Raw genomic sequence first — 12,782 nt, forward strand, 5'->3', positions numbered from 1 at the left:
ACTACCATATATTATTATTATATAGCAATCCTAGCTCCCTAGTTTGTAGCAATAACGGCTAACTGCAAAATTGATCTTATTGGTGCGCGATTAATGGCACCCCACGTACTTTTACGAAAACGCTGTTCATTCATTTTATCTGCGCGAAGGCAAACATCAATGAATAATGACGTAATCTACAACTGTTCAATAAAGCACTCCTATAATCCAAGATTTCAAAGCACCATAGTTACAGATTCTTACCAAAAGTTAAGTTCGCATGCACACCATGTTGAGCAAGAAGCATATCATGACTTATAGGTTCTTTCTAACTACAACACTACTTTTTCCCCACAACTCATCAATCATTATCAAGCATTTACTCATTCACACATGAAGTACTGCATTGCTATGTGAGACTGACTATTGAAAATGAAGCTCACATCTGTGGTAACTCTCCACAAAAGGCTGTTTGTGTTGCAGTGGCAAAGAAGATGAGAGGTCTGAATTAATTTAAAATTGGTTACACGTATTTAAATATGCTACAGCATCACGCACAAAAGAGCTCAAGGATATCAACAGAATATCAAGAAAAGTGATCATTGCTTCGCGTAGCAGTGCTTGCCAAGTTCATTGCTAGACTGTCCACAACTTAAAGTTGTATGCGAAATCTACAATCGGACTTCATAGAATTTGCAATAGTTTATTCGTATTGTCCAATCGGAGAAAAAGAACGACACAGAAGATGTCACCGTCGCTGCCTTCGGTGTACTCGAGTACTGTGCGGAGGTCAACAGCGGCACATGCACACTAGATCATGTAAATGCAACACGCCTTGAGTCCAGGGCAGCTAGCATTTCTGTTGATACGACCGCTGCAAACTGCTTCGCACGTTCCTCCCAACGACGAGCACGCAGGCTTTTTTGCTGCGTGGTAGAGGAATTCAGTGTGAGTACGAAACAAGACAAAGTAGTTTTAAATTGGTGAAATAGAAAACATCTGCAACTGCCTAATGAGGACTACGCTTCCGCATGTTGAATGATACTGTTAGGAATAAAAAAACAACGTTTGTTTTAATATTTAGCCTGATCCATTGAGGTTGAGCATGGTCACGCCTAATATATATATATATATATATATATATATATGTATGTATATATAGCTAACCTGTTTTGCGTTGATATTTGAGAGCTATTTATTTGAGATAGCGATTTAGAAGTCGCTAGAGGCACATGTGTGGCCGTCGCTGGTGGTGGCACTGCCAGTGGCTGGAACAGTTGTGGAGCGCAGGCGCGGCTCGCAAGTAGATGTATAGAACGTCAGCAGCAACAGCGAAGAATCATAGTGGACGCACCGTCACGCACTGCACGAATAGGCCCTACCCGAGCCAGGACAACGTTGCGGCTTCCGCTGCTGGCACGCGCGTTGTGCTCACACACATTAGTGTTTCTGTGGACCAGCTACGCGTGTACCGTACCGTGCTGCATGCACTGGTCGGACCTGAAGGGACAACAAACGTCAAGGCAAATCTACGTACTCATTTCTTTGGACAGTGACTAACGTCGACTGTTTTCCTTCGGTTTCACCTCGCGCAACATCGATGTGCAACGCCTGCAACGCCCCTATAGGTGCTTCTCAATGACCCTCAATAAAACCTGAGCAAGCAAATCGTCCTCCGCTTGAGAGCTGTTCGTCATCCGAGAACTAATTCGCGTGACTACTTCTATGAAATACCTTTGCATAGGCGCTTATTAATGGCCATCGCAGATAAAATTTCTTGCATTTTCTGCAACGAGTGCTTCTTGAAATATTTGCAAAACGTTTGCAAAACCTGTGCAAAAACATCTGCAAAACGTTTTAGTAAAACGAGTGGGAAGGCAGACGGTCGCGTATTTTTGCTCGTCGTGAATACGTCGTTGTATGTAGGAGAGCCAATTCTTTGCTTTTAGCAATCTGCTGCTCTGGTCATAATTTACAAGTGGTTGGATAGGTGATTTTCAAGCCTGCTAGGCATGAAATAGTTGATGTTCTCATATCTGACGTTCCTATGCTACGTTTTTGCATGGAGTACATATTCTCTGAACATGACAAAACTCACGAAAGAATTCAAAAGTCTTAATCTGCTCTGCAGCTTTACGCATATTATGGTTCTGAAGATGGAAGAAATGCGGTGAAAGTAAGTTTTCAAGTAACAGAACTGGCGCCTGAAAGGGTTGATATGCCTTCAATAACACCACTCCAATTGTGGTCACAGACACATTCTCATGACTCTCGCAAAAGATAACGCCCAGTAAGTAAACTGAATTCTACGCAGCTTTGTAAGCAACGCAGGATATTAAGGCGCATTATCAAAATTTTCCGTCCACTAAGCGGCAGTGCAGTTGAATACTATCATTGCATTTTACTCAATTCTATTTGTGTGCATCGTCCTAGATAATTAAAATTTTTCTTACAAGAGAAGTCTCGTAATCTCACTGATAAGCGGACACTTCGAACCCCAGTTGCACCACGCTTTATTATGCGTCAAAATTGTATGTTTTACACTATCCTCTCACAAAGACATCTCGGTATCAATTTGAATCGCAAATATTGATTGTAGTTTTTTTTGGGATAGCATGGCGAGAGTATTTCTTTTCAATCAATTTTTGAAAAGCAATAAAGCTGTCCTGAAATAGGACTTTATCACTGGAAAAATAAAAACGTTTTCTTGATTCATCCAAAAAAAGACAGAAAAACAAGCAAGAAACGTTATTTATAAGGGAGTCATGGTAAGCGGCACATTGTATTGCATTGGCATGTGTCGCCTAAGTTGTCCTTTTTCGTATATTGCTCGAGATTTTTACTTGTTTAGATAACTAATAACAAACCCAAACTTTTCCCCTCGGTTATATTCTCGCAGTTTCAGAATACACGTGAGGCGCTTATAGAATAAAATACATTGAAGACAATGCAAGAAATATTGGGCCGAGGGGGTCACCTGTTTTTATTACATCAGAACTTATTCACATCACAGTACAAGCCTCGCTGAGCTCGCGCTACCCCTTACAAGGACAAAGAAAAAACTCTGAATAAGAGTTGGCATACGCTGACTCCCGTATGTAACACCCCTGTGAAAGGGGCTTTTAAGGAAATGAACTGATCTGACCAGACTGTAGCATGCACTGGCGAAACTGAGAAATGGTGGAAACAATCAAGCTTAATTTCAAAATCTAGGTCAGCAGTGTGGCACATGACGACATAACGTACAGTGCCTGCTTTGCCCACTAATTTTGCTCGCCATTTTACCAGAGCTTCAAGACATTTCAGAACCGCCAAATACCTGTATATATATGCGGTAGAAAATATGCACTGAAGTGCTGACGATGGTATGAGTTTCATCAATTTTCTGGTGTTGAAATGCTCCTGTTTCCATTAACGAATAGCATAAAGAAAATTGAAATTTAGGGCGATTCCTACACTGCCACACATAATTTCTCTTTTCAGCCTTTCTTAGTGCATTGTGGGCACTTCGAATGTGAGTTGAACCTAGGAATGTTGATAATGCACACTCAGGTTGCATCATGCGGAGCCATTTCCACCTGCTGGTATTTAAGCCACAAAACTAATGGCACATTTTTCCGCTCTCGCCCTATAACAGTAAAACACCGCATTTTGGAGCAATGCCGCTGAAGCACTCCATGCACTAGCAGCAACCTAATAACCACATAGTTTCTTGCGAATGACATCAAGGTGTCTTTGTAATAAGCCTAATGTGCTGTTCTGAAACAAAATCAAAACGTTCATGCTCAACTGAGGGTGCTACGGACCACGCTGGGTGTGCTTTAAAAAAGGTAAGCACTTATTACTGCACTGACAGGGCAGGCCAGCGGGCAACGCTGCAGTTGATCTTTAAAAAGAAGCCGGGAAGTTTCTGTGGATTCTTCATGAACACGCAACTGTCTTTACAACTTGCCCACGCCGTTACAAAGTCATGTTTGGCAAACGTCTCCATGAGCAAATCATTCCGGTCACTTACGTGGTTACTAGGGTCCTAGTACATCCCGTACGATGCAGTAAAAGCTTGCCGACTAGCGTCACTGTATAAACTCAGGCAGGCTAAGTAGACCCGTCACGTCAAGGAAGCCATCAGGTGCCGAGCACTCAAGCGGAGCGGCAGCGGGGTCCCCAAGCTGACGTCACACGCTAAGAGGCCCAACTCAACGTTCTCGGGGCTAATAGCTCTCGTTTAGCCCATTTCAGATCAGAAAATAATGCCCTGATTCTCTCAATGGCTTCTCTCTTATGCTGTCACGTGCACTATTACTCATAACATCACCTGCCCACCTACACTTCGCTCTCTAAATGATCGTCTCCGTACACGAGCCATTCGTTTATTTTTACCCTACAATGTGAATATTATGGCTTTGAATAATAATGCCACGCACAGGAAGAAAGGTTTCTTACCAATTTTACAACAAACATTGCCTTTTCCGCAACCAATAATCCACGATTTCTTGCCGTTAGGACATTCATTCTGTGGCACGCACTGGTTTCCGGAAAGATGACAGAAGAAAGGAAGTTTGAAGGCTGCAAAAGGTAAAAAAGTGAGCAAAAATACATTACGATCAACCAATAAAATTAGTGCGAGTAATGCATTCGAAAAAAAAACACCTATCTGAATGAATGCCTCACTACAGGTTCCAATTATTCTTACCCAGCAGAGAGGCCAAATAGAGAAAGCATACAGATTCAGAAGAAACAGTTTATTAGTGACCTTCGTCTGCGAGTTGAATTCAACGTGGCAGCGGCATGAAGTGATGCATCGAAAGGGTTCAAATAAACATGTGCTTGAATATATAGGGTGTCCCGGCTAAATTTATCCAAGCTGCTCAGCGAAGACACACATGGTGCAAGACACGATTTTAAGACCTACTGTGCTCGCCAGAGGTCTGTGGGCCAAACACTGCAGGCCTTATAATTGTATCTTGCACTGAGTTTATGATTCTGTTTTTTTTTTTTTTTTGGTTGAGCAGCCTTGCTAAATTTAGCTGGGACACACTTTAGAACTCATCCCGAGAATAACAGTTAGATGCGCAAATTTCTCATTAAAAATCGTATATGCATACATATATGAGAAGAAGGGAAATTTTTGTCAATCACCAGACGTTGAAGCCAAGGAAAGCACAAGAGAAATTATCTTTGGTTGAAATTAAAAAGAAGAATATAATAAAAAAGTGAAAGTGAACGTTGGCACAAAATTACATGCCGCCGGTGGAATCGTAACCCCAGGCCGAAATCATTTACACGATATTACTCGACTTAGTGACAGCGCTGACAGCAGTCGTCGTAGCACAATTGGTAGTGCGACGCACGCGTAATGCAGAAGTTGTGGTTTCGGATCCCACCGGCGGCAAGTTATGTTGATAACGCTCATTCTTCCTTTGCTTCATAATTTACCAATTCCCCTATGCTTTTTTTGGCATCAATAGCTGTTAGCTATATATATATATATATATATATATATATATATATATATATATATTGGCACGTTATAGTGACGGAGAACACAGTAACAAAAGCTATGAATCACAAAACGCACTCTTTATAAGGAGAACCTGTGACCACAAAAGCAAGCGGACCAACGATAGCTGCGAGCACAATCTGCGATTGTCAAAATCTGATCAGCGGGTCAAGTGCGTCGGCTTTTATACATGACTCGTCAAAGGCTCCAGCGCAATCGCTGGTGCCCGCATATGTCTTCCAGAAAGTACTGCAAAATTCAGATTACTGCGCATACAGTCAGATTACACAAGGCTCGGTGACAACAGGCAACGTATAGAACCATCGATAACGTGCGAGAAACGTCCGATACATACAGGCGCGTTCTGTGCCATGCGATAAAGTTTAAAATTTGTTAGTCGGTGAAACGTTATCGGAGAACGATGAAAAAGTAGACGTTTCAATATAACAAAAATATAATTGCTTGAACATCTTGTATCGAATAAAGGGTTTTTATTTGTAGAAAGCAAATGGGAATAACGAATCACTTTAGGTCAGGTTGTCGCAGCTTTCTTAGGAGGAGTCTGTGACTGTGAGCGACGTATTGTTATTAGAGTATGAGTATGACCATGACGGACAAAGTATTGCTTGTTACTTCGTTGGCGCGCCACTGGTTGGTTCCTAAGCCATATGGGTGCATTGACTTTAGCTCGTCTTTTCCACCACAGTAAGTTGCTCGAATGGGTTTTAGTCACCTTGCTTGCAGTTCTCCAGTACCTTCACTGTCTCCTGCGTGGAGACTATCTTGTTAAACATTTAGCAATTTTCTTAGAAACTAATTTCTCTATTTCTCGAATCGACATAACGCGTTGCTTTAGTAGTATGCGGATGTACCTTGTGGCTCCGTAATCAGCGTAGCCTCGGATGAAGTTTGAGGTTATTCGCGATAATTAGATTCAAAAGTCACCTTTAGAGACGAGTATCTTTAGATTACAGGGAGTGTTTACTACGGCATAGTTATTGTTATTTTCCTTATTTTCTTATCTGTTATCGTAGAAGTGAGTTGCGCTTCCTAAGAATACCACCGTTACAGACATATTTTTTTTTTACTTTTTTACAACAGTATAAGCCACCGAGCCCCTATCCACTCTGCAATACCTGCATCTCAGTGGCCGTGCAGAGAGTCTGGACCGCGAGGAGTGCGAAGTACCCGAGAAAAGGGAACACGTCTTTTGCAATCGCCCACGATTTTCTGTGCAAAGACATGTCATTGGTAGAACGTTAGCTCAAGTATACCGATCAATCTTTGACTGGAGAGGACCTACGGGGACCTTGACCGGCTTCTTGTGGGCGTGATGTTGTAAAAGCTCTAACTTAAGTCTTGCACAAGAGCCGTCTAGATTTGAGGCTTTGGAGAATCTTTATGGATTATGTGTCCATTTTTACACGTTTCATTCAAGAATATTTCCATGACTTTCACGAGTAATCTGCGTAATAGACGATGGCTGTTTACATGATTGTATAAAAGCGCGAGTCACCGTGTTGTGATATAGCAGGTACTAACAAACGCTACATGTCCACAATCTGAATGACATTAAAGTAAGCAGTCGTCTATGTGAAGCAGACCATCCTGCAATGAGATCGTGTTCTGTCACATCGCTTGCCGAATCTGCACGGCGTCAGAAGCGCTACATTACTTTTTCATCGTGGAACCCGGGCACAGAATAAAATCTAGCTCTACGTGCAGCAGGGCGGAGACAATATATATATATATATATATATATATATATAATAGCTAGTACAGTAAAACGAACAGGAAGTAGCACTTCTTGTATCGGAAAAAGCCGCTGTTCACTAATCAGAGTGCATATAACTATTTTAACCTATATAAACGAGCCACGCTGGGAAACATAAATGAGAAATATTTCGATAAAATGAATACGCGGCACCCATGTAAACACACTCGAAAGCATCTGAAAAAGCGCATGCATTGCTGTTGCACTCATGCACGAAACGAGCCTAAAACCTCACCCCTCTATTTGAATTGTGGCGGCTATAGCGCTTTGAGAGGAATGGAACGTGTGTCACATCACATACCAACAGTTTACTTTTACAAGCCATAGAGCGCCACTTTATACTTTGCTTTAACCGTCGCTACTAGCACTATCACACAATCAATGACATCACACCACCTTCTTCAACGGCCCAGTTACACAGGCTTACTTCATATTACTTTATTATTACTTCATATTCTCGTCATGCTAAGAGAATAAGCGCATCAGCCGTCACGCTGTCGTCGTTGTCATTGTCGTCGTCATGACATCGTCACGGTAGCGGTCATGCCATGGCGGTCATCGTCAAGTCATTCGTATGGCTGTCATAGTATATACGTTATTACTGGTGTCGTCGTCGCAGTCCAGTAGCTGTCATTGTTGACGTCGTTGTCACACACAAACGCGCTGCCACATCACATTTACTCGCCCTAAACGGATGTGTTCCACCTTTCGGGTACGCGGAACGCCAAACGAGCTAAGGTAACTAGTGCTCTAGATATCACAGTGCGTGCAATCTGCAGCAATGTTTCGTGATCTTGCGCTCTTGCTAAAACTATAGATTTTCTCAACTACTGTAGTAGTTATCAAGGAAATCTAGAAAGAAGGATATTTTCCGTTCTATTCTGTAGGAAACATGGCAATAAAACGAAAAAAAATATTTTTCTCAGTTTCTTGACAACTACTACAGTGCACCTGCATTAATTCGAGCTCTCCAAAACACCCTGTACAGTATCCCATATGATGTGAAAGTGCCTACACGCCATATCCCTAGTACCCAACTTCCAAACCTTCGTCGAGCAGTGGGAGCGCCAACTGGCCAGCACCCACCCGGATAACCAGCGCAAGCTGGTGGACCGGGCAGAGAGGATGGCTCCTCTCCAAGGCTTCTTTGACTGAGGCACGCCTCCCACCATAGGACAAAAGCAACCGTCTGCTCAATAAAATTTTAACGCGCGTTAAGGGCCCCGTGTCGCAGAAAATCCGGCGTCGGCTTCAGCATCAGCGTCGGCATCGGCGTCCAGCGTCGGCGTGTGATGTCGGCATCAGTGGCGTAGAAAATTATCCCCAACCACCCCAACTGCGCAGGCCCTTCATGTGGTGCAAGGTTTTGGTAAACAAAATTTTAATTTATCACCGTGAAATCCACCAGAAAATGTCAAAGTACGACTTTACGATTCGGCGTCGGATTCGGCGTCGGATTGTTATTTGAATGTACGAGAAAACATAATTCTGTCCCGAGGAAACTCAAACACAAACCCCTTTTCCAGCATTTCTACCAGACCCACAGCCGCACGCTCGGGTACTTTTCTTGCGAAAATGATATCCAGATGACGCTCGCATCCTCGGCAGGTCATATTGGGAATTCGCCTGAATGCGTTTTGGACACGCGCGCGCGTCGGGGCGATTGCAAACAATTATTGAAATAATAAAAAAAAGGTCCTAGGGATTTCACATTTTAATATAACACCACTTATATTTTTCATCATTTTGCTCCTATTATGTATATACATATTTATGGCTGTGCCAACGTGGCTTCATATAACGTTTGTGAGAGTAAACTTTGCAAGAAAGGACTACTTACCAATACTACCCAAAACAAGGCAAAGCAAGCAGAGCAAAACGAGAAACCTCATTGCAATCGAGACGCGTTGCTTCGTTGTTTTTCTTTGCACTCTCGATAGAGGTAGCTAGTCCACGGAAATCTTCACATTCCGAATATACACTTTTATTTTTGTCCACCTTTCTACCAAGTCCGCATTGTGGGGGCACGCGGTAAGAGGCCGCTGGCGAAGGCCACAGCGGAACGAACGCCGCTCGCGCCAAGTTCACTTTCCTCTAGCGGCAGTTGCTGGAGTATAAGAAGCAGCTGTTGGGAATGCACAATGGCTCATCCTTTTGAGTGTCACTTCGCTATAGATTATTCATAGCCGAAAACTGCAGGTGTGCTTGTTGTCCTGGTTTCAACGTATGCTGATCGAATGCCTACAGCTCACATCGGCTGCGGTACCTTCGTTCAATGCGATCCTCTTGCAGCAACGCAAGTGATCTGGGTAGAATAAGTCTGCAATTTATTCAGTGGGACCAGTCCTTGGCTAGTCGAGTGAAATGCACTTTAGAACTGCAGCACCAGTACACGGGCTCGACAAAGAAAGAAAGCAAAAGACAACGGCGCTGCCTTAAAGAACGATTTTTTTTTACTAAAAATACGCGAGAAACAATGTACCCACTACTTACTTAAACACCACGCATGCATATTTTTTGCGTTGCAGTTTTAAAATATACATTTTTGTCACAATATGCAATCCCGTGTTTATATTGTGATTTTCCTGTGATGCAGTTTTGCATCGGGATTAGTAACATTTATATTGCGACGCATTTACTGAACTGCAGGCATCAACAAAATACACACCCCAATCGGATGTGCTCATACACATATAACTTCAGAAAAAATGGCCTGAAGTTTTCTTGCCAGAGCGAGTCACCTGTCAGTCACAGGAATAACTGCTGCCTAAACCCCTTTATAAGTACATCATGAGAGGCAGCGTGGCAATAGAGCGTGCCAGAAATGTTACGTATACATTGGGAGTAAAAGTCTCGTCGTTTATGAGAAGGCTCATGCCATGTGTAAGCTCGAGGTGGCCATCACCATATATTTATTGCCACTAAGTCAGCGCACGACGCGAAAAACTGTGATGTCCACACCAAGGAGGATTAAAAAAATGCATTTTTTAATCCTCCTTGGTCCACACTCATGAAACGCCTTTATCACTTTTCACGCTAGTTCCGGAACACCGAAACTGCATTTGCCAGTAGAGAATTTAGGTGCTTCCTCTGCAACGTGTTGAAAAGATAGTTATCCGGTTTCTGCGTTGTTTACTGGAGAGCACCTTGATAACTCTTTGCTTTTAGAAAGGCTTCCGACAATAGTATACGAAGTCAGCGTTGTGGCTGCCTCCGAGGACGCGATCTAGAAGTTATGGTTGTTTCCCTCAAGGAATAACGTGAGATTAATTTTATCTGTTTCTATTGTGATGCCTTAGAATCGCACACTTCACACCATGGAACTTTTACCTGGCCCTACGGCGTCGTTCCAAGTACATTGAAATGTTTCCTTTTTCTCCTAAACTAAACAAGCACCTTCCAGAACAAGCGAATACTCCAGCAGGCATGAGTGTCGTCCTAAGATGATGAAGTATGTTGAACAGGCCACAGCTCCCTTATATATTTATTTATTTTGTTGTTTACATACTGCTTCATTTTAGCATGGCTATCGCAGGAGTGGGTCATGGTACAAAGAAGCACTTTCAGAAGAAGCAAACATGTAATATAAAACGAAAGAGACAATGCATATTTAAGAAGAAATCAACTAATATTAGTAAAGACATGCGAGTAAACAAATGCAACGAGTGGTAAAAAACAAGCCCGCGAAAGAATAATGTAGTTCAAGATACACAGAAAAAGAAAATCCGAGGACACCTAAGGACCTCTTATGAGTTGTGAATTCGATAGCACTAACGTCCAATTAAACGCAGCTGAGCGGTCTTTAGAGCTATGAACTCTTCGCGGGCAAGCGAGCGCGTGGAGACGCTTGGCGCGTTTTGATTTGGCCTGACCGAATCGCAGATGGAACGCCGGCGAGAGCTGGGGCGGACAAGGAAAGCGCGGATAACACAGGCTTCCGAGAGTGACAGCGAAGGTGACGTGGCGTCACTGTGTTGCCCTCTTCCTTCAGGCAAGACCTGGCGCGCTACTCAGCGAGCATGTGTATCCTTTCGCCCGCTCTTCTCCGTATAGGCGCGCTCGTTCCTTGGCGTCGCATCTAATGGGAACTCCGCTGAAGCGTGCTCGAGAGGTAGTGCCGCATTGAAGAGAAATTTAGGTGCCAATTTGCAGCTACAGACGTCGGGCACCGGCTCTATTGTGCAGTGAGCCATTGATGCTCTTGCCTCAAAAGATCATACAATTGTCAACGAAGCTAAAAATCGTTACGACAGAGCCATACTCCAAAACGCTTCAGAGCGCTTTGCCTAGGTTGGCTACGAGCAGGTCATTTAAAACCGGGGCGATGGTGGAGCCTATACACTCACCACACTTTTGCAGATAGGCTTCATGATATCCCATTTTATAAATGTCGACCTGAGGTGAATTGCCAAAAGCTCTAAAAAACTTGCTAACGAGAACCCCTTGGTTCATTTTGAAAGGCGACGTTACTGAATTATTCAATGGCTAATTCTGTGCACCTGAATAGGCTAGCATGTGCAAGCGAATAGTGATGATGATGATAAAATTGTATTTATTGTGTGATGGCTCGAAGGCCTATTGGAACAGGAAGGGGAGCCAGCGAATAGCAAAAATCCTGCATGTCGATTGAAAAACACCAAGCCTACGCAACCACGGCGCTCTTACAAGTTCTACAACTTCATCAGACTTCTCGAGTGCAAAAGGATCTTTGCAAAGAAGCCGGTTTAGATTTTCTTTTAGGAACTGTGTTAGTGGCTTTTGTAGTTTTGAGAACTACACACCAGGGTGGCTATCAAAAACATAACTTAAAGCTCTATTTGCTTTTACCTTGAAAACACCCAGTTTCAGAACACACAACCACACTTGTATATCAGAGGTGAGATCACACAAGGATTGTTCCGCCAAGAATAACACCACGTTCTGAACAGTGTGATTACAATTTGCTGGAGTACATCGGCTCAGAATGTCTACTCCTTCAGCAACACACCGGCCTTTGTTACTTTGCGGAGCATGCTGGGCTACTTGACACACCGTCGCGAGAAGTTCTGGTGACGATTTCTTCGTGGACACTGCGAACTTCGGTCCCAGCGAGAGGACCGCACGAGAACGCTTTTCTTTTGCATTCGTGCTAAACAACTGCCAGCAGGTGTGCCGCTTCCGTTCAGATGTTTCAAGCTGTCATATGGCTGCGGTATCAGAATAATGAAGACAGTTCGCAGTGAGTGGCGTAGGCAGACACGCACCTTCCGAATGAGCCTGACGGCACAGGTTAATCAAGCAGCGCCCTCGACAACCGCAAGCAGGGAGCTTGCTGAGTGTCTACGTCTGGCAGACCAAACAACCGAATTCATGGAGCCAACAGCTGATTGAGCTGAGGCAATTGAAAAAAAGGGGTGGAAGCAGCGAAGTCACCCACTTCCATATTTCACGCAACAGCGGTCGTGGCCCTCCCAGAGAACTTCAAGCGCATCCTCTCGCTAGGACCAAAGCTCGCAGTGGAACCGAAGAAATCCTCACCAGAACTTCTCG

General features: G+C 43.5%; 1 long non-coding RNA gene across 1 annotated transcript; it reads right to left on the minus strand.

Annotated features, from left to right (window-relative positions):
- Positions 1-653: 653 nt before the first annotated feature.
- On the minus strand, positions 654-9,345 carry LOC119448254 (uncharacterized). Its single transcript, XR_005191008.2, has 3 exons — positions 9,094-9,345; positions 4,423-4,545; positions 654-905 (listed from the first exon to the last, which is right to left on the minus strand). It is a non-coding gene; the product is annotated as an uncharacterized LOC119448254 (long non-coding RNA).
- Between the last annotated feature and the right edge of the window lie 3,437 nt (positions 9,346-12,782).

The sequence above is a fragment of the Dermacentor silvarum genome, chromosome 4 (genome assembly GCF_013339745.2).
Source record: "Dermacentor silvarum isolate Dsil-2018 chromosome 4, BIME_Dsil_1.4, whole genome shotgun sequence".
NCBI classification, from domain to species: domain Eukaryota; kingdom Metazoa; phylum Arthropoda; class Arachnida; order Ixodida; family Ixodidae; genus Dermacentor; species Dermacentor silvarum.